Genomic DNA, 23,952 nt, shown 5'->3' with positions numbered 1-23,952 from the left:
ATAGGCGGCCAGCCAGGCCCAAGTGCGGAATGGAGGATGCAGCCAAATGCCTTTCTGCAGAGTTCCGGACTATTAATGGCATGACAAAGAGGCTCAGATGCTTACCTCAGGTAGCTCTCTCGGGGAAAATCCACCACTTTGAACGATCAAGGAGGAAGAGCCTCCTAGGAGAGGACAGGGGCATCTGAGGGGAAAACCAGGAACACGAGGATGGGGTGGGGACGGGCTGGGGGCCTGCGTCATCCACACTGCTCAATGTGCCCCTATAAGAAATGAGCACTTCCAGAGAACAGTGCGGGGAGACTTTGCGGAGAATTAGACTTACACTGTCAACCTGTTTTTTATGACCATTAATCACATTTGTATTTATAAGCGCTAAGACAGGATAATCAAATCTCATGCTTCAAAGCATATGTTTATCACCACAGGCATAGAAAGGAAGGAGAAAGAGTTTACAAGCCTGCACTGTTGGCAAGAGCGGCTGTTTATCTGGTCGCTTCCCCAGAAGCCCCCTGGGGGGCTCTGGAGAACATTCTGTGAGGGAGAAGACGGAACTGCCCAGTGTCTCGCTTTGTCAGTGTTTCTACTTCCCTCGGCGCTGGTCCTAAGGCAGGAATTTAAAGGCAGTCCCCTAACATCCTCTCCCGTGATTGATGCTCGCTTAATACAGCCCTGAGCTCTTTGCCTCGGGCCTTCCAGACCTTCCTCCTTTGCCCCATGAGAGGGAGGGTCCTGACAGGCTCTAGGCGGTGCCCTTCTCCGCCACACCTTTTCTTTTAACATCTTGTACATTCCCTGTGGTCCCCCCAACTACCCTCTAACCCAGCCTCGAGCTGCCTATGGTATGAAGAGGTTTCACATACCACCTACCTCAGTAGCCTTCCTCTAGACCAGGCCAGAGATGTGAGAACTTTTTCTGTCAAGGGCCAGATAGTAAATATTTTAGTCTTTTTTTTTTTAATTTAAGAAAGATATACTTTTTAAAATTTTATTGGAGTATAGTTGATTTACAACGTTGTGTTAGTTTCAGGTGTACAGCAAAGTGATTAAGTTATACATATACATATATTCGTTCTTTTTGAGATTCTTTTCCCGTATAGATTATTGCAGAATACTGAGTAGAGTTCCCTGTGTAATACAGTAGGTCCTTGTTGGTTATCTATCTTATATATAGTACTGTGGGCATGTTAATCCCAAGCTCCTAATTTATCCCTCCCCCCCTTCAATATTTCAGTCTTCGCAGGCCCTACAGTATCTGTGGCAACTACTCAACTTTGCCCTTGTAGTCTGAAAGCACATGTAGATGATACACATATAAATGGGTATGGCTGTGTGCCAATAAAACTTTATTGCACAATTGAGCAGTACGTGGGCCGGGTTTGATCTGTGGATTGTAAGTTGTCTGGCTCTTACTCTAGAGCAGCAGTGCCTGATCCAGGGATCCAGGTGCTAATGAGTTATGCAAAACTGGATGGAATAGTTCCAAAATTCTGACAGAAAAGGTGTATTTGCGTTTGCAATACTAGCACAGACTAACCCAGATCTCCCGGCTGGAACTGTATTAGCTACTTACTTTGACAATACATGCCTCCCATTGTCTGACTAACAAAAATTGGGAAATAACCATTAAATAGTTAGGTGATCAAAATCTTTCAAAGCGTGAGGTCCGTGATTGGAAGAGGGCAGGTAATAAAGTGGTCCTACTGCTTATACACAAACGGGGCATCTCAAAAGCATCTAAGGCCACATGTTTCTCTAGGAGATTCCCTCAAGTAGCTCAAAACACTTTTAATGAAGGAGGACATAGTCTCCTAACACATGAATAACATAAGTCAGTGTGAAAAAGCCTTACCACCATTATCAATATTAAGAAGGAATATCTGGAGGACTCACTGAGAAAGGAAACATTTTACAAGCCTGTCAGAACCAAAGGCACTACAAATTCAGGCCCAGATTTTCTAGAACTGAATGGAAAATGAAAAAATACACAGCTCTGGGGAAAGAAAACAAGAGTAAAGAGACCCTGCTTCTCTTGACGACTTGGCTGGGTGATAAGTAGCAACTCACTGAGGATAAAAACCAAGTCTTCATCTTTGACTCTTCAGTGTTAACACAGTACGTAAATGTTTCTTGAATGAATGAATTTTTACATCCATGCTTGATGTTATAAAAGATTCAGAATTGAATATGAGATGACCTTTGGCCTCCCAGGGTTAATGGTCTAATAAAAGAGAACATAAGAGGATGAAGACATAAATAATACACAGCATCTATATGTAGGCACTGTGTTTGCAGGTTCCTACTCAGCATCCTTGGCCTCTTGTCTTAGTAAAGATCCACTAGCCTTCTTACCTAGCTTCCCAGCTCCTAGTAGATCCAGAGTAGATGATTTAAAGAATGGTAGAAGAAGGAGCCATATGAGGCCAGCACAATATCAATGTCCCAGCAAGAAGGAGAGCTACAGCCTAAAAGGGGCCCCAGATGCTAAAGATAGAACTAATATCTGTGCTTATTCCAGCATTGTGAGAAACAAAAAAAAAACCAAAAAACCAAAACAAAAAAACCCCACTGCAAACAATATACATATTCATCAACAGGGATGAATAAATTAACACGTGTCTACACTATGGGAAATGTTGCAATTCTTAATAAAAGGAATAAATTAGATTTATATACATTGACTTGAAGTCCATGATACATTTTGAAGTTCATCTGTTCCTCACTCCAAAAGCCTGTTGAAGCAAATTCTCATGTATATAAATAAGTTATTTTCTCCATCAGTTAGTACATTGGCCAGAAAAAAAAATCAGTGTGTCCTGCATTAAGAACATCAGTGTGCTCAGACCTAAAATGAGGAAACACACACAAAAATGCTGTAACTCCTCAGTTTACAAAGGGTGGCCACTAACAAAAGGGACTCTAATAGATTCCCTAAAATTGAGTATTTTACAGGGTGCATGGAAAGCATGATGTCTCATGAAAATTAAACTGACTAAACTTTACAAAGACATCTTCTACATAAGGTGAAGCCTACCTTTAAATATCAGAAGATGCTTTTGCTAAAAAATAAAGCCATGAAAAATACGTTATATAAATAATTCAAGGAAGAACCTATATATCACCCGATGGATACATTAAAGAATGCTTGCATATATGTATATGTGTGTATATATACACGTATAATTTCATATATTTTTCACATAAAGCATAAATACTTTTGTTTATTTATAAGAATTCTATTTTCCTACTGGCTTCCTTTAAAAATACAAACACCCAATTGATCTTCAACAGCTCATAACAGCATAGTTTTGAGATTCCTAGCCTATCAGCTGAGAAATTAATGGTCTATAAACAAAGACTAAATGCATCAGGGAGATATTTTGTATATTTGGGTTTTCACTGGGGAAGCAGTGTTGTGTAGTAGAAGGAACATAATCTTTAGAGTCGAAGAGACCTTTGATGAAAGGCTGGCCCCACTGCTGTGGCTTTGGGCAAAGCTCTGAACCTCTGTTTCCTCATCTAAAAATAGGAACAGCAGCCCTTCCCCTGCACAATCATCATGCAGGATGGAAACACTACAAACGAAGCCTCTGGTACCACTCCCGGCCGAGAGTATGCACTCTGTCACTGTTACCTACATTATTATTTAACAAATTGCTATTTGTGACATCATCATCAGAAAAAAAAGAAGGGAAATCCACTCTGATCAGGGCACACCTAACAGGTGAGAGTAAAAAGTGAAATGGGAAGTTGATACCACCACCCAGCCCCGTTCAAGTTCATGCTGATGTGCACCAGGACACTAAAATGCTGGCTACTGGGTTTCTCAGGCTGTGTCCAAACCACTTTAGTCAAAACCAGAGCTTCGCAGATGAACACACTGTCAAGCTTTAAAATATTCATCTTCCCCTTCTACCCTTCCTTCCAGTGGAATGGAGAGAGTGACTGCTGATCTAGGCTCTCTCTCTCTAAAGAATAAACACAATAAAGTGGCACTCAGGCAACCACAACCCACGCACTAACCCAAGGACACACCCTCATAACCCCAAGTACAGTTCTGTCCATCAAGGCACCTTCAGCAAGACCCAAGCTGCCAATGGGCTCATTCGTGAATTCTGCTTCCCCGAATTCTGTAGTCTGGCTTCTGTTCTGAAAACCTGGTGGCAACAGGAATATTTTAAAATCAGGTCTGCAGAGTGCTGTAAGGTCTGAATGCCAACGACTATTGCCATTCAAGCTTCACTTCTCACAGAAAAGGCTCCCCGGAATGAAGATGACAACTGCAGGCCAGGCTCAATCTCAACCTTGTTTAATGGTGCACAAGGTACTTAAGTGGACAGCCAAGGGAGATGCGCAGCTTTTGGGGGGAAGCTCTCCATAAAGCATGTTGTGTGCAAACAGAGGTCATGTCGACACCAGTCGTCCCTAACCAACACATGGCTATTTAAGTTAAGTGCTAACCTGTGGTTTCGGCCATTGTGATTTATTGAGGAGGATGGTGTGAATAATGCAGAGGACTTGACCGTTGGCCCTTAATATCCCTCATTTAGGCAGGCTGCGCTTCACCATAAAATAGTCATCCTGTAAATTAATGTGTTTTATTTCAAAAGTGACATGTTGTACTGGCTTGTGCTTCAAAGCAAATTACTCTGGATTGCCGGTTTCCCAACCAGGGTACAAGGGTTCCAGCCCACTCGACCCACGGTCCAAGAGAAAATCTAAATGGGAGGGAAAGGATGACAGATCTACCATTCCTACCAGGGGCCTACAGATACTCCATTCACCAGCAAAGGCAGACGTGCTACAAAATATGGGGAACCGTGCTCAGTAACCGGGCGTCATCTGCAGCTCTGTGCTGGGCCCAGTCTCAGCTACCTGGTAGCATCCCAAATACAGGTGCCTGCAGGACCCAAGGTGGCTTTTCACTTCGCTAAGACTCAAAGCCAGTTGGGCAGTGAGTCAGTCTATTGCTTTTCCTCGCTTAGCACACTCAACAGTGAGTCAGGGAATGAATGAATGATTGGCACATGCGGCTCCCAGTTTACATCCAAACGCACTGTGTCCCTCACCCGGCATATGTGATTTGGTGAGCAGAGCACCTCCCAGCTCCGAGCCTCTGGCTCTCAGAGAGCTCTAGCAAGTCCCTTAATATCTCAGAGTACTTACTTTCTCATCTGTAAAAGAGACACAGCCTCCCAGGGCTGCTGTGAGGTCCAACAGACAAGGTATCTACGGCAGTGACTGGTAAATGCAGAAGAAGTGTCTGCAAATATTAGCTGTTGCTACTACTATTATAACTCCTTAGTGTTGAAACCTTCAGCAACTCTCTTTCACCAAGAGAATAACAAAAACCCCAGCAGTCAAGACCCACTGCAGCCCATATTCCCTCTCCCACCTTACATCTCCCTCCCTTCCAGGATAAACATCCATTCCAAACATAACGTCTTTTGATTAATCCTGCAACAGATGATGTCAGTTCCCATCCCTTTTACTTTTGTTGGTATCATCCTGAAATACTCCTGTCTTTCTCTCAGCTCAGCCTAGCTAAATTCTATCCTCTCATCAAACAATAATATATTTGTAGAATCCACTGTGCTCTCCACAAGGCCAGGCACAAGATTCAGGATGGCCGTGGAGGGTCATACAGCCCCCACCAGAGGTGGTTAAGGGTGCAGGGTGGGGTCACATGACCCAGCCTGAGCCAATGAGTATGTTTTTAAGGATTCACACAGCCCCAGGGGGAGAAGACAATTGTACTTTTTCCCTTGGATCTCTTACTGGAGAAGAAATGCCTGAGAACAGAGAAAGGCCAACTCAGAAGCTCTTTGGCTGTCCTGACCTTCCCCTTAAACTTTCTAGCTACGTGAGCCCATTAATTTCCTCTTTTGGCTAGTCTGAGTTTGATTTTTCTCATTTGAACTCAGAAAAATTGTGACCAATACCAGTATCAATAGTAGCTCCATTTGAATGTGAAAAACATTACGTGAATTGCTTTACATGTATGATATCTTTTAAATTCTCCACTTTTACAGTGGTAGATCTGCTGAGAACCAGAGAGGTCTGATAATTTTCCCAAGATCACACAGTAGTGCCAGAATCAAAGGCCAAGACTCCCAGCTAATGCTCCATTACCACCATAAGCCACCGGAGGCACTAACCTAAGTGGATGGCTCTGAGGCATAGGAAGGGTTACTGGTCTTCTAAGGCCCCATTTTCAAGAACTGCCTTAGTTGAAAGGGGCTCCATAGCAATTCTCTACAGCCCCGAGGAGGGCACTGTTACAAAGCTCACCTCCTGCTGCCCTTCACTCACCCTTGCAGCCAGGCCAGACTCATAATGAATGGCCAGTGAGAAGTACACTGAAGTCCAACATGAATCAATAAGAGCACTAATGAAATTGCTTCAAGTTCTAGAGCAGAAGGTAAGTTGAATGCCTTTCAGAGATGTACGACCCTGTGCCCTTCCAAGTTCCCAGAGAAGAAAAGAAAATGCACATGGTGGGGGCAGGGGGAATAGGCACAAAGCAACACATAGTTCTTACCTTGACTTAAAATGTGTGATACTCTCTCAGACCATATTGTTGGAGAAAGCAACAGAACTGATTTCATAGATAACAGAAACTCAGTTTAGTTTGTCACTGTTCGTATTTTTGAATGAAACACTGGACATTTCAGTGTGCTATTAAAAGAGTTTCCTGAATATTTTTTTTAAATGACTAAAGGTTTGGAGGTTATTAGGAAGTAGAGAGTCTTTGTTAAAAGCACAGGTAGAGCCACACTGCCTGGGTTTGTATCCTTGTTATACAATTTTCCAACTGTTGTGACCTTGGGCAAGTTAATTAACCTCTCTAAGCTCCATTTTCCACATCTGTAACACAGGACCATTCTCATTTAAGTGCCGTGAGAATTAAGTAAGTAAAATGCTTAGCACTGTGCCAGTAAAAAAAAACTTAGCCCTTTTTTGTCATTACAAGTAACATTGTTAAGGTTGTTACTTTATGTCATCAATTATTATTTTTTTGTAAAGCAGTGGTTTCTTTAGGATCAACAGTGGTATACAGGTGGGTTTGTGCCATCCTTAAATGACCCCAGGCTGTTTTATAATTTTTTTCTCTGCTTTCTGTAGTTCTTTTGACACTGTGAGATTTCAGACTGTGGTCCATTACTGCTGTCAGCCTGGATATTATTTACATTCTGCTTCCAATTTACAATATAGCCAAGCTTGTGAAAATTACACGTGAAGCAAGATTCGCATCTTTAGACTTTGCAATAACTCTCTCAGCCACTAGAGGTCTACTCGCCATCCCCTGGTTCACTGCCCTGTTGGGCTTCCCAGAGGTCTGCTGGTCTATCCTGAGTTCCATGGTTAAACAAGCCAAACCATGTTAGATAATGCAATGATTTCCTTGGTATTCAGAGCTCTCCACAGTGGGGTTCAGGTCTACATTTCTTATCTCCTACTCCACTATTTACCATATACAAACCATCACTCCCAGACAAAGCATATTCTACTGTTTTCCATATCGACCTTGGGTCTCTTCATCTCTGTGCATTTTCACACACTATTTGCCCCCACTGATAAGCAACTGAAACCCCCTACACACACACGCACACACACACACACACACACACACACACACAATCCCCAGTGAGCTTTCCATCTACCTAAATTCTTTTCGTCCCTCAAAGACTCATCAAGGTACACCTGCACTTCAACTTCCTAGTGATCTAGCCCCTCCTTTAGGTGAACTTTAGGTCTATACCAATCCCTAGCCAATGAGTCCCAGACTATTTGTGACGGATCTCAAAGGATTATTTTGTACCTTGATTTAACTCAGTACACATTGATGCTTTGCCTCGCCAATGAGACCATAATCTCCTGAGGCCACAGATGTCTTTCTATTCCACATGAGTGTCCAAGAGCAATAAAAGGAAGGTCTGACCACTTAGTGAGCATCTCATATGCGCCAAGCACATTGCCGGCCGTTTTATAATCTTGATCGGTATGCTATTAGGTGGATATTTCTATTGCCTTTGTAGAAACTGAGCCTTAAGGACATAAAATTATTTGTCCAAGGCCACACCGTAGGTAAGCCAAAAGCCAGAATTCAAAGCCAGATTTGACCCCGAAAGCCATGTATTTTTGCCCCATTAGATCATGTCTATTTAGCATCGCGAGCAGTACCTCCTCAATAAATATTTAGGGCTTGCTTGAATAGCTAAGGAGCAGCTTGTGCTGAATACCTGGCGAGATTAGACCATCAACCAACCAGTAACATGTGTCACCGGTCCTCAGACCCCCTGAGTCTCTGTGTGACAACTCAAGCAGCTCAGCAGTCCCCCGACAAGCCAAGGCTGCTTCAAGATGGAAAAGCCTCCTTTTCTGGCTGCAGCAGCTCTTAAGACACCATGTCTGGCCCACCGGCCCACTACAGCTTGCAAGGGATCTAATGATCTTCTCAGAGGAAAACTGGGGAGGTGAGAGCCACAGAGAAGTAACACGACAGCACACAAGGCTACGATCAAAGAGTACACGGGGGCTCGCACGCACATTTCCCCTGCGAGGAGCTTTACAATTCCAGCAGCACTCCTATTCAGTTAGCCATAATATTATGAAAGACGCTGCAAACAACTGGATTTCATTTCAAACAGCATAAATTAACAAATTGCACATGTGCACACAGCATCTGCTAACCTAATAATTAAGATATTTTAAAAAGTCACCTAATAGCACCCAAGTCAGGATAATGGGATAATTGTTACAGTGTTTAAAAAAATTCAAAGACGTACAAGCCATGCACCCATGGAGCGCACCAAACGGAAGGTTGCGTTTTCATGGTCTCTTTGAGCCCCATGTTTGGATTAGCACGATGTGAAAGGCAGCAACTGCTGTTATATAACTAAACCCTGCATATACAGTTGTCAGTCGGGGTAAATTTAACTCTGCAGGTTTAAGGCAGAGCTGGCTTGCCAGAGCAGAACTTAGGAAACAACGAAAATTTAAAGCCACACTGTCCCGTGGACCACAGGCGCTGGTTCAGGAGCTGCTGGAGAAGGCCAGCCCGGCCAGTCTGTGCCATGCTAGGGCACTAGCCCCCTGTAATAGCTGCTTGGACGACACCGAGGGCTGACAAGAGCATGGTTGTTCAACTACCAAGCTGTCTGCATTTTCTCTCTCCCCACATGGCAATAAAGGCACTTAGGGGGCCTAACGCAGTCCAGAAGGAAAGGCACTGAAACCTAGAATCAGGGCGAGGCTTTAATAACCAGTTGCTTTCCAGAGAGAACAAAGTGGGTCCCCATCCCCAGGCGAGGGTTCCACCATGGCCACAGCATGGCGAAGGCTAGCCGGGGAGGAACTGTGGCCTGGGTTCTAGGCCTGGCCCTGCACTGCCAGCCGCGGGGCTAAGGAGGAGCCCCATCACCTCCCTGTGCCTCAGGTTTGTCAACTGCAAAATAAGGACGAGGGTTAACTCTCCAGGAGGCCCTTCCAAGCCTATCATTTCTCCCTCTGGTTTTATTGGCAGATCTTTGTTCATTTCAGACAAGGAATAACTCTACAGGGAACCTCTCATTCTAAACTGGGTTATGTCAGGTGAGGCCAAGAGAAGGACATTCACTGTCAAGATGTCAAAAGAGATAAATCCACTGGACCATGTTGCCCATCCTCTTCACTCCCTAGCAGAACTCATTATGAAGCGGGTTTGTCCTGGACCCCATCCAAAGAGCCTTGGTGAACTCAATCTCGACAAAGAGGTGTCCACTGATAAGATGTTCTTCCCCTGCATATCTCAAAACCTGATGGGGAGGTGGGGGTGGCCAGGAAAGAAGCCATCACCACTAGAGACCCCCAGGGAGCTCATGGAGGCTGGAGAGCTGTGTTGGTTTATTTGTTGTTTGTTTCGTGTGGTATGAGGGGCATATTTTAACAAGGACGGAGCAGACTGGAAGAGATGCTGAAAAAAATTCACAGCATGGAGAAGATTTTCCACTCTGTTTTGTAAACTCAACAGGGCCAGACTAAGCAAGCAAGCGAGATACCTCAGGCACAACATTTAAAGGGGGCCAAAAAACTCAGTGATCAAGATAAATAATATTTTAATACAACACTTTAAAAGTTAACATTCATGAAAAAAAACATGATGAACAAAATAACAGAATCTTGAACAGAAAGCGGAGCAGTCCAGTAATGACCAGACAGCCAGATTCTTCTAAAAGAGTAAGTCTACTTTGTGTGAAATAAACGATCATAACGTCTTCCCATCCCGCTTTAAATTTAGATCTAAGAAAATAACCAGGGGAAATTACCGCTGATGACTGATCCACATTTTCATCCTTGTCACATCCACATCTGCATTTGCTAAACATTCTGATCATGGATATTTGGGAATGAGTACTATTCTGCAGAATCACGCTGGTGGGATATGCCAATGAGTGGGATCCGGCTTCTGTTTGCTAAGACCAGACTGTGCAGAAATTCTCAAGGATGACTCCCAGGAAAGTTTGTGTCCTGGAAGGAAATATTCTCCAAAAAGGGTTTATTCTAGAATGACAGTTCTTTAAAATAATTACTATTCAAGCATCAATAAAGCTTTGGCCTGCATTATATTTTCCTCTAAAAGGAAAAGACAACTCTGTATGCAGCTGTTATGTTTACTTTGCTGGAAACATAATTCTGATGATGCCACCCCAGCTCAAAAACCTTCCATGGCTCCCAAGTGCCCACAGACTTAAATTCAAACTCCAAAGCCCAAAGTAATCAAGAACCTTACTCTCTATGCTAATTCCTATGACTCGCCTTTATTCCCCCTTCCTCCACCCACATACCAGGAGGCCTGTCCCTTTCCCCACCCTGGCTTTCCAGCTTTCCTGCCTTTGCTGAGGGTGTGGCCCCCTAGAAGCAGAAACACCCTTCTCTCACCTGCCCAACCACCAGTCCTTCTCTAAATCTTATTCATTCTTCCAATCTCAATTCTACAACTACCTTCTCCATGAAGCCTTAGAGCTCTTCTGGGTGCTAAATTGTAGGACAAATTAACGTTAGTAAGAAAGATTTCCAAGTAGCTTCTGTATTTCAGTTTAACCCAAAATTAACCAAAACACTTAACTGACCAAAAATGCCCCACTGTCAAAGCATACTGATTCCTCCTTCTTTGCTCTCAGAAGCAGCACCACTGCGGGGGAGGGGAGAAAAGAAAAAGAGAAAAATGGAAAAAATAAAGCTCCTTTTCCTCATTGTTCCTCCTGGAACAAAAAAGAAAACCAAACACATCCAACTTCTAAGGAAGAGGAAGTATGGAAAAGAGGTCTGTCCAGTGGTCCCAGATACAGATACAACATGAATATTCTCTGGATGCTGAAGAACACACACACAGAAACACACACCACTGTTGGCCCGAGCAGGGGAGGAAAGAAAAATTCCATTTCGAGTCCGGAAGCTTAACCGAAGCCTCCAGCTATCCCAGGCCTGTGCCGCCTGCCCCAGGTGATTTGCTTCCACAGCTAAGGGCCTGGTGCTCGAAGCCTGATTTTCCCTGAGCAGAGCGATTCAAAACCACCTTAGTCACACAGATAGAAGGTGAAAGTATATTCCAAGCAAACTACTGGACTGAGGTTGAGTTTATCAAACCAATTACACCGAGATGTTATGGGAAGTGGGGGGGAATGTAATCACGTATGACAGGGATGATCAAAACTGCTTACACAGTAAATCAGGAAACTGATAATGGGCTGACAACGGCATATACCTGACTACGGAATTTCAGGCTCAGATTCCCCAGGCTTGTAAAACGGAAATAACGACACTGAACCAGCTGTGCAGCACTGCTGGGCACCTGGGCACCTCTGGGGTGAAGGATGGAGGGTGAGGAAGGCCTGGCACTGGGGGTGGGGATGGGCAAAGGAGCCCCTCTGATAGGCCCACCTCCAAGACCGTGGTTTGCAGGAAGCAATTTCTCTCGTTGCCCTGCTCAAAAAACATCTTAACGGGTCCTGACCTTGGACACCACAGAAACACAGCACTAAGTCAAGGGACTCTTTGGGGAGCAGAAAGAGACAGAAAGAAGTCAAAGTTGTCCATCGCGGTGAGGACTAGAGACTGCCGAGCGCCACCCGGCAGAAGTCAGGGAGAAGAATCACTCTGCACGGTTTCTGGCCGAAGCTGACTTGCTGAGGAATGGCCTAGAAAGCTATGTGGGCCTTCTCGACGAGGTAAGAAAGCACCCCACCTGCTGGGAAGGTCTCTCTCCTTTTGAGACCCTGCCTCTCAGGTGTTTAGAGAGCCATCCAGGGTAGGCAAGGCATGGAGAGTGGGGTCACTGTGCATCCCAAATAAAATAGTAATAAATTAATTTGGGGGAACACAGAGTCACTGCAGGAGCCGCGGGGCCCAGAGCAAAAGCCAACTGCAGGAGATACCTAATGAATCACTGACAGACAGGACACCAAAACAGAGGCCCTAAATAAAGCAACTGACCTGAAAAAGGAAATAAATACCTGCATTTTAAAGGAGGGGCCTCATATTCCTCTGTCCATCACTGGGCTTTGTTTTCCATTCACAACGTGGTGCCTTGAAACACCCTAACAAGTGTGGCTGACTCAGGGCACGGGCTTAAACTTTATCAATGCCTGCAACAGTCGTGATCTGCATCAAGCTCAATGCTGTCCTTTTGGCAGTTGTTGCACATAATTGAGTGAAAAAAGCTGTCAGTCTAAAGCCCCGATCCCAAGGTAAATTCACTCTGAACTAACCATCTGCCAGGGCTTCTCCCACGGTAGTCAACACGTATGATCCAGAGGACTGGATTCACTTCCTCATAATTAGATCATTCCTGAATTAAATTGACGGTCCCAGGGGAAACAAAAAAAAAAAATGCAAAGCGTGTTTTGAGACCAGAAAGCAGAAGCCGGCTGGTTTTAACAAATGCAAGAAGCTACATATTTTTTCACAGCGATAGAGAAGCACCATAAACGATTTTTCTAAATCAGTCTTCATAACAATTATTATCTTCCATGCCACCCTCGTAATTTACATTTGGGTTTTTGTTTTGGAAGTTGAGGCATTTCTTGGAGGTACCACGCACAAACCCAAAGGATGGGTAGCTATTGTTTTCAGACCCAGGTGCCAAGCAAGGTCAGACCAGGTTGACCAACCTTATTAAATGTTGTGGATGTCAAAGTCTCTATGAATTTGTTGCCACACCCATGAACCTGCTGCTTCTTCAAAATAAAGGGAAAGAATTACAGGCTGTTTCTTATATCGCACAGTAGCCGTGGTGGCTGGTAAGAGAGGCGGGTAGAATAACCCACTAAGAAATAAATCTGGAATCAGGCCCCCAAAACAATGCAATCATGCTGGGAGCCTAAAAAAATGGTTAAGAGATGAAACAGGGGCAGGTGGGATTCTGAAGGTTTCTCTGTAAACATGATTTCATTCCCTGCCAGTAATTGGGTGATTTGCCTCTAGTCAGATTCAGTCCTGTGGGTACTTAACTGCACAAGTATCTTCAAACCCTGCATATTAACTCAAATTTTTCCAGGAAATATTTCTGAATTAACTAAAGTATTTAGTAATTCTATTGTTCTTCAGAAGTTTGCACACCACTGGGTTATCATGACATTTCTGATGAGACAGAGACAGAAAATAGTGAACCACTGTCTCACAGGGCCTCCTCCAGCCATGGGCCAGGGAAGATTAATGTAACTCAAAATAGAATGAGACCAACTCATTTTTGCCTGAATATCCAGATTAGACATTTCAATGCCCACTTTTGTAGGGTTGTGATGTGAGAGGTAAAATAAAGGAGGATGGACAGAAACAGAGAAAGAAACATGAGGTCCTCGTAACATCACAGACTAAACAGAACCTAAGGGATTACCATATGTAACATGTCTCACACTTGCCTGATTTTAATAGCCACCTGGGGCATTTCCTAAACACACAGGGTTTTTACGTCCTCCTTCTAAAGATCTGGATTCAGGCGATCTGGGTGGGCCTCCATAATGTATTCTGTTATACAAGCTTACCGGAAGCAAAACTTAGGATGAAACACAGAGGCCAGAAACAAAGCAAAAATGTTAGAGCCAGAAAAGTAATGACGTCATGATGCAGTGATGGCCTGGGTTGGGGGCAGGGGGGACACATCCCTATATGTACACACCCTGGGGAGGGCTCATAGGGGCCGGGGTCCTAACACCCTCACAGCGATGGGAGACGTGACCTTGTACCCTTGCTAGGCCAAAAGCTAGAAGTGAGATCACTACTAAAACAGAGATCCATGAAAAATTTCCCCCTTCATGAAAGAAACACTACAAAAACTCTACCTCTGACCAAAGGAAGCGAAAAAGAAACTCGCCACCTACTGAGAATTCCAGGTAGGTAATAAAAAAAAATCTCCTATAAGAAGTTGAAATCCTAAACCAATGGAACATGCAACTGTATCCAGGTTCTGAATTTATACTACCCTTGTACTGTAAGATAGGAACACTTCTACAGCTCCATATATACAGGACTCCCTGATGAAAAATTCTGATCGAAGATGAATCTGCAATCAAAAACTACATAAGGAGGATGGAAGGGAAGATGGCGGAAGAGTAAGACGCGGAGATCATCTTCCTCTCCACAGATACACCAGAAATACATCTACACGTGGAACAACTCCTGCAGAACACCTACTGAAGGCTGGCAGAAGACCTCAGACCTCCCAAAAGGCAAGAAACTCCCCACGTACCTGGGTAGGGCAAAAGGAAAAAAGAATAAACAGAGACAAAAGAATAGGGACGGCACCTGCACCAGTGGGAGGGAGCTGTGAAGGAGGAAAAGTTTCCACACACTAGGAAGCCCCTTCGCGGGCGGAGACTGCGGGAGGCGGAGGGGGGAGCTTCGAAGCCGCGGAGGAGTGCACAGCAACGGGTGCGGAGGGCAAAGCGGGGAGATTCCCGCACAGAGGATCGGTGCCGACCGGCACTCACCAGCCCGAGAGGCTTGTCTGCTCACCCGCCGGGACGGGCGGGGCTGCGAGCTGAGGCTCTGAGGCTAGGGTTTCGGTTTCGGACGGAGCGCAGGGAGAGGACTGGGGTTGGCGGCTTGAACATAGCCTGAAGGGGTTAGTGCACCACAGCTAGCCGGGAGGGAGTCCGGGGAAAAGCCGGCACCTGCCGAAGAGGCAAGAGACTTTTTCTTCCCTCTTTGTTCCCTGGTGCGTGAGGAGAGGGGTTTAAGAACGCTGCTTAAAGGAACTCCAGAGACGGGCGCGAGCCGCGGCTAAAAGCGCGAACCCCAGTGACGGGCGCGAGCCGCGGCTGAAAGCGCGGACCCCAGAGACGGGCGCGAGCCGCGGCTGAAAGCGCGGACTCCAGAGACGGGCGCGAGCCGCGGCTGAAAGCGCGGACCCCAGAGAGGGGCGCGAGCCGCGGCTGAGGGCGCGGACCCCAGAGACGGGCGCGAGCCGCGGCTGAGGGCGCGGACCCCAGAGACGGGCGCGAGCCGCGGCTGAGGGCGCGGACCCCAGAGACGGGCGCGAGCCGCGGCTGAAAGCGCGGACTCCAGAGACGGGCGCGAGCCGCGGCTGAGGGCGCGGACCCCAGAGACGGGCGCGAGCCGCGGCTGAGGGCGCTGACTCCAGAGACGGGCGCAAGCCGCGGCTGGAGGCGCGGACCCCAAGGCGGGCGGGAGACGTTGGGGCTGCTGCTGCCGCCACCAAGGGGCCTGTGCGCGAGCGCAGGTCGCTCTCCACTCCCCTCTTCCGCGGGGCCTGTGCAGCCCGCCACTGCCGGGTTCCCGGGATCCGGAGACGACTTCCCCGGGAGAGCGCACGGCGGGCCTCGGGCTGGTGCAGAGTCACGCCGGACTTTGCCGCCGCAGGCCCGCCCCGCATTCCGTGCCCCTCCCTCCCCGCCGCCGGCCTCCGTACGCCAGAACCCCCGAATCAGCGGCTCCTTTAACCCCGTCCTGTCTGAGCAAAAAACAGACGCCCTCCAGCGACCTACACGCAGAGGCAGGGCCAAATCCAAAGCTGAGCCCCTGGGAGCTGTGAGAACAAAGAAGAGAAAGGGAAATCTCTCCCAGCAGCCTCAGAAGCAGCGGATTAAAGCTCCACAATCAACTTGATGTACCCTGCATCTGTGGAATACATGAATAGACAGCCAATCATCCCAAATTAAGGAGGTGGACTTTGGGAGCAAGATCTATGATTTTTCTCCCTATTCCTCTTTTTGTGAATGTGTATGTGTATGCTTCTGTGTGAGATCTTGTCTGTATAGTCTTGCTTCCACCATTTGTCCTAGGTTCTATCCGTCCATGGTTTTTTCTTAAAATTTTTTTTCTTAATAATCAATTTTAATTTTAAGAACGTTATTATACTTTACCTTCGTCCTTTCTTTCTTTCTTTCTTTCCTTCCTTCCTTCCCTCCTTTAGACAACGAATCATCCCAAATTGAGGAGGTGGTCTCTGACAGCAAGATTTATGATTTTCCCCCCTTTACCTCTTTTTGTGAGGGTGTATGTGTACGCTTCTGTGTAAGACGTTGTCTGTATAGCTTTGCTTCCAACATTTGTCCTAAGGTTCTATCCGTCCCTTTTTTTTTTTTTTTTCTAATTAAGAATTTTTTAATTCAATAACTTTATTATACTCTATTTTATTTTTACTGTATCTTCTTTCTGTTTTCCCTTCTTTCCCTCCTTCCTTCCTTCCTCCCTCCCTCCTTTCGTTCCTTCTTGCCTTCTTTCCTTCCTTGCTTCTTTCTTTCTTCCTTCCTTCCTTCCTTCCTTCCTTCCCTCCTTCCTTCCCTCCTTTAGACAACGAATTATCCCAAATTGAGGAGGTGGTCTCTGACAGCAAGATTTATGATTTTTCCCCCTTTACCTCTTTTTGTGAGGGTGTATGTGTACGCTTCTGTGTAAGACTTTGTCTGTACAGCTTTGCTTCCAACATTTGTCCTAAGGTTCTATCCGTCCTTTTTTTTTTTTTTCTCTAATTAAGAATTTTTTAATTCAATAACTTTATTATACTCTATTTTATTTTTACTGTATCTTCTTTCTGTTTTCCCTTCTTTCCCTCCTTCCTTCCTTCCTCCCTCCCTCCTTTCGTTCCTTCTTGCCTTCTTTCCTTCCTTGCTTCTTTCTTTCTTCCTTCCTTCCTTCCTTCCTTCCCTCCTTCCTTCCCTCCTTTAGACAACGAATTATCCCAAATTGAGGAGGTGGTCTCTGACAGCAAGATTTATGATTTTTCCCCCTTTACCTCTTTTTGTGAGGGTATATGTGTACGCTTCTGTGTAAGACTTTGTCTGTACAGCTTTGCTTCCAACATTTGTCCTAAGGTTCTATCCGTCCTTTTTTTTTTGTTCTAATTAAGAATTTTTTAATTCAATAACTTTATTATACTTTATTTTATTTTTACTGTATCTTCTTTCTTTTTGTTTTTACTTCTTTCCCTCCTTCCTTCCTCCCTCCCTCCCTCCCTCCTTTCGTTCCTTCTTGCCTTCTTTCCTTCTTTGCTTCTTTCTTTCTTTCTTCCTTCCTTCCTTCCTTCCCTCCTTCCTTCCCTCCTTTCCTTCTTTCTTTCCTCATACGTCTACTAATTCCCTCTACTTTTTCTCCCTTTTATTCTGAGCCGTGTGGACGAAAGGCTCTTGGTGCTCCAGCCAGGAGGCAGGGCTCTCCCTCTGAGGTAGGAGAGCCAACTTCAAGACACTGGTTCACAAGAGACCTCCCAGCTCCACATAATATCAAACGGCGAAAATCTCCCAGAGACCTCCATCTTAACACCAGCACCCAGCTTCACTCAACGACCAGCAAGCCACAGTGCTGGACAACCTGTGCCAAACAACTAGCAAAACAGGAACACAACCCCACCCATTAGCAGAGAGGCTGCCTAAAATCATAATAAGGCCACAGACACCCCAAAACACACCACCAGACGTGAACCTGCCCACTAGAGAGACAAGATCCAGCCTCTTCCACCACAACACAGGCACTAGTCCCCTCCACCAGGAAGCCTACACAACCCACTGAACCAACCTTAGCCACTGGAGACAGACATCAAAAACAGGAGGAACTACGAACCTGCAGCCTGCAAAAAGGAGACCCCAAACACAGTAAGATAAGCAAAATGAGAAAACAGAAAAACACACAGCAGATAAAGGAGCAAGATAAAAATGCACCAGACCTAACAAATGAAGAGGAAATAGGCAGTCTACCTGAAAAAGAATTCAGAATAATGATAGTAAGGTTGATCCGAAATCTTGGAGATAGAATGGACAATAGAATGGACAAAATGCAAGAATCAGTTAACAAGGACCTAGAAGAACTAAAGATGAAACAAGCAATGATGAACAACACAATAAATGAAATTAAAAATACTCTAGATGGGATCAATAGCAGAATAACTGAGGCAGAAGAACGGATAAGTGACCTGGAAGATAAAATAGTGGAAATAACTACTGCAGAGCAGAATAAAGAAAAAAGAATGAAAAGAACTGAGGACAGTCTCAGAGACCTCTGGGACAACATTAAACGCACCAACATTCGAATTATAGGGGTTCCAGAAGAAGAAGAGAAAAAGAAAGGGACTGAGAAAATATTTGAAGAGATTATAGTTGAAAACTTCCCTAATATGGGAAAGGAAATAGTTAATCAAGTCCAGGAAGCACAGAGAGTCCCATACAGGATAAATCCAAGGAGAAATATGCCAAGACACATATTAATCAAACTGTCAAAAATTAAATACAAAGAAAGCATATTAAAAGCAGCAAGGGAAAAACAACAAATAACACATAAGGGAATCCCCATAAGGTTAACAGCTGATCTTTCAGCAGAAACCCTACAAGCCAGAAGGGAGTGGCAGGACATACTGAAAGTGATGAAGGAGAAAAACCTGCAACCAAGACTACTCTACCCAGCAAGGATCTCATTCAGATTTGATGGAGAAATAAAAACCTTTACAGACAAGCAAAAGCTGAGAGAGTTCAGCACCACCAAACCAGCTTTACAACAAATGCTAAAGGATCTTCTCTAGGCAAGAAACACAAGAGAAGGAAAAGACCTATAATAACGAACCCAAAACAATATAGAAAATGGGAATAGGAACATACATATCGATAATTACCTTAAATGTAAATGGACTAAATGCTCCCACCAAAAGACACAGATTAGCTGAATGGATACAAAAACAAGACCCTTACATATGCTGTCTACAAGAGACCCACTTCAGACCTAGAGACACATACAGACTAAAAGTAAGGGGATGGAAAAAGATATTCCATGCAAATGGAAACCAAAAGAAAGCTGGAGTAGCAATTCTCATATCAGACAAAATAGACTTTAAAATAAGGACTATTAAAAGAGACAAAGAAGGACACTACATAATGATCAAGGGATCGATCCAAGAAGAAGATATAACAATTGTAAATATTTATGCACCCAACATAGGAGCACCTCAATACATAAGGCAAATACTAACAGCCATAAAAGGGGAAATTGACAGTAACACATTCATAGTAGGGGACTTAAACACCCCACTTTCACCCATGGACAGATCATCCAAAATGAAAATAAATAAGGAAACACAAGCTTTAAATGATACATTAAACAAGATGGACTTAATTGATATTTATAGGACACTCCATCCAAAAACAACAGAATACACATTTTTCTCAAGTGCTCACGGAACATTCTCCAGGATAGATCATATCTTGGGTCACAAATCAAGCCTTGGCAAATTTAAGAAAATTGAAATTGTATCAAGTATCTTTTCTGACCACAACGCCATGAGACTAGATATCAATTACAGGAAAAGATCTGTAAAAAATACAAACACATGGAGGCTAAACAATACACTACTTAATAATGAAGTGATCACTGAAGAAATCAAAGAGGAAATCAAAAAATACCTAGAAACAAATGACAATGGAGACACAACGACCCAAAACCTGTGGGATGCAGCAAAAGCAGTTCTAAGGGGGAAGTTTATAGCAATACAAGCCCACCTTAAGAAGCAGGAGACATCTAGAATAAACAACCTAACCTTGCACCTCAAGCAATTAGAGAAAGAAGAACAAAAAAACCCCAAAGCTAGCAGAAGGAAAGAAATCATAAAAATCAGATCAGAAATAAATGAAAAAGAAATGAAGGAAACAATAGCAAAGATCAATGAAACTAAAAGCTGGTTCTTTGAGAAGATAAACAAAATAGATAAACCACTAGCCAGACTTATCAAGAAAAAAAGGGAGAAGACTCAAATCAATAGAATTAGAAATGAAAAAGGAGAGGTAACAACTGACACTGCAGAAATAAAAGAGATCATGAGAGATTACTACAAGCAACTCTATGCCAATAAAATGGACAATCTGGAAGAAATGGACAAATTCTTAGAAATGCACAACCTGCCAAGACTGAATCAGGAAGAAATAGAAAATATGAACAGACCAATCACAAGCACTGAAATTGAAACTGTGATTAAAAATCTTCCAACAAAGAAAAGCCCAGGACCAGATGGCTTCACAGGCGAATTCTATCAAACATTTAGAGAAGAGCTAACACCTATCCTTCTCAAACTCTTCCAAAATATAGCAGAGGGAGGAACACTCCCAAACTCATTCTACGAGGCCACCATCACCTTGATACCAAAACCAGGCAAGGATGTCACAAAGAAAGAAAACTACAGACCAATATCACTGATGAACATAGATGCAAAAATCCTCAACAAAATACTAGCAAACAGAATCCAACAGCACATTAAAAGGATCATACACCATGATCAGGTGGGGTTTGTTCCAGGAATGCAAGGATTCTTCAATATACGCAAATCTATCAATGTGATAAACCATATTAACAAACTGAAGGAGAAAAACCATATGATCATCTCAATAGATGCAGAGAAAGCTTTTGACAAAATTCAACACCCATTTATGATAAAAACCCTGCAGAAAGTAGGCATAGAGGGAACTTTCCTCAACATAATAAAGGCCATATACGACAAGCCCACAGCAAACATCATCCTCAATGGTGAAAAACTGAAAGCATTTCCACTAAGATCAGGAACAAGACAAGGGTGCCCACTCTCACCACTCTTATTCAACATAGTTTTGGAAGTTTTAGCCACAGCAATCAGAGAAGAGAAGGAAATAAAAGGAATACAAATCGGAAAAGAAGAAGTAAAGCTGTCACTGTTTGCAGATGACATGATCCTATACATAGAGAATCCTAAAGATGCTACCAGAAAACTACTAGAGCTAATCAATGAATTTGGTAAAGTAGCAGGATACAAAATTAATGCACAGAAATCTCTGGCATTCCTATATACTAATGATGAAAAATCTGAAAGTGAAATCAAGAAAACACTCCCATTTACCATTGCAACAAAAAGAATAAAATATCTAGGAATAAACCTACCTAAGGAGACAAAAGACCTGTATGCAGAAAACTATAAGACACTGATGAAAGAAATTAAAGATGATACAAATAGATGGAGACATATACCATGTTCTTGGATTGGAAGAATCAACATTGTGAAAGTGACTCTACTACCCAAAGCAATCTATAGATTCAATGCAATCCCTATCAAACTACCACTGGCATTTTTCACAGAACTAGAACAAAAAATTTCGCAATTTGTATGGAAACACAAAAGACCCCGAATAGCCAAAGCAATCTTGAGAACAAAAAAAGGAACTGGAGGAATCAGGCTCCCTGACTTCAGACTATACTACAAAGCTACAGTTATCAAGACAGTATGGTACTGGCACAAAAACAGAAAGATAGATCAATGGAACAGGATAGAAAGCCCAGAGATAAACCCATGCACATATGGACACCTTATCTTTGATAAAGGTGGCAGGAATGTACAGTGGAAAAAGGACAGCCTCTTCAATAAATGGTGCTGGGAAAACTGGACAGGTACATGTAAAAGAATGAAATTAGAACACTCCCTAACACCATACACAAAAATAAGCTCAAAATGGATTAAAGACCTAAATATAAGGCCAGAAACTATCAAACTATTAGAGGAAAACATAGGCAGAACACTCTATGACATAAATCACAGCAAGATTCTTTCTGACCCACCCCCTAGAGTAATGGAAATAAAAACAAAAATAAACAAATGGGACCTAATGAAACTTCAAAGCTTTTGCACAGCAAAGGAAACCATAAACAAGACCAAAAGACAACCCTCAGAATGGGAGAAAATATTTGCAAATGAAGCAACTGACAAAGGATTAATCTCCAAAATTTACAAGCAGCTCATGCAGCTCAACAACAACAAAAAAACAAACAACCCAATCCAAAAATGGGCAGAAGACCTAAATAGACATTTCTCCAAAGAAGATATACAGACTGCCAACAAACACATGAAAGAATGCTCAACATCATTAATCATTAGAGAAATGCAAATCAAAACTACAATGAGATATCATCTCACACCAGTCAGAATGGCCATCATCAATAAATCTAGAAACAATAAATGCTGGAGAGGGTGTGGAGAAAAGGGAACCCTCTTGCACTGCTGGTGGGAATGTGAATTGGTTCAGCCACTATGGAGAACAGTATGGAGGTTCCTTAAAAAACTACAAATAGAACTACCATATGACCCAGCCATCCCACTACTGGGCATATACCCTGAGAAAACCGAAATTCAAAAAGAGTCATGTACCAAAATGTTCATCGCAGCTCTATTTACAATAGCCCGGAGATGGAAACAACCTAAGTGCCCATCATCGGATGAATGGATAAAGAAGATGTGGCACATATATACAATGGAATATTACTCAGCCATAAAAAGAAACGAAATTGAGCTATTTGTAATGAGGTGGATAGACCTAGAGTCTGTCATACACAGTGAAGTAAGTCAGAAAGAAAAAGACAAATACCGTATGCTAACACATATATATGGAATTTAAGAAAAAAAAAAATGTCATGAAGAACCTAGGGGTAAGGCAGGAATAAAGACGCAGACCTCCTAGAGAACGGACTTGAGGTTATGGGGAGGGGGAAGGGTGAGCTGTGACGGGGCGAGAGAGAGTCATCGACATATACACACTAACAAACGTAGTAAGGTAGATAGCTAGAGGGAAGCAGCCGCATGGCACGGGGATATTGGCTCGGTGCTCTGTGACAGCCTGGAGGGGTGGGATAGGGAGGGTGGGAGGGAGGGAGACGCAAGAGGGAAGAGATATGGGAACATATGTATATGTATAACTGATTCACTTTGTTATAAAGCAGAAACTAACACACCATTGTAAAGTAATTATACCCCAATAAAGATGTTAATAAAAAAAAAAAAAAAAAAAAAAAAAAAAAAAAACAGGAAGCCTTAAATAAAAAAAAAAAAAAAAAAAAAAAAAAAAACTACATAAGGAAAAGATCCGTTATACATCAGATACAAATTAAAAAATTAGCACCATAAGAACTTGACATAATAGAATATTATGGTAGGTTCTATAGAATAAGCTACTCCGAAATTATTAAAGAGGTTAAAAAAAAAGAGGATAAACAATGAAGTGACAGAACACTAAGGCAAAAAATAGACAAGTTTGAAAAAAATTTCTAGAAAGGACAAATGTTAGTCATTTAAAATTAAAAACTCAAAGAACGTGACACAAAAGAATATGTTTGGTATGTTTCCACTCATACAAAACTCAATACAAGCAAAACTAATCTATGACAATGGAAGTCGAAAGAACATTTAGCTTTGGGAACAGGCAATGTCCTCTATCTTGATCTGGGTGACGAGTACAGAAGAGTATTCACAGGTAATGCCACGATTATTTCCTTGTATGCATATTAAATAACCATGTAAAAAATTCAATGGGCAGTTTAGATGCAAATTAGACATAGAAGGTTAGTGAACTCAAAGAAAAAAGCAAGGAGATTGCCCAGAATGTTGAACAGAGAGAAACAGAGATAAAAGGTATGAAAGAGAAGAGAAACAGAAGATGAAATGAGATCTCACATACATCT

The sequence above is a fragment of the Delphinus delphis genome, chromosome 2, assembly GCF_949987515.2.
Source record: "Delphinus delphis chromosome 2, mDelDel1.2, whole genome shotgun sequence".
In the NCBI taxonomy this organism is placed as follows: Eukaryota; Metazoa; Chordata; class Mammalia; order Artiodactyla; family Delphinidae; genus Delphinus; species Delphinus delphis.
The sequence above is the reverse complement of the archived record's forward strand: the minus strand, read 5'-3'. Positions refer to the sequence as shown.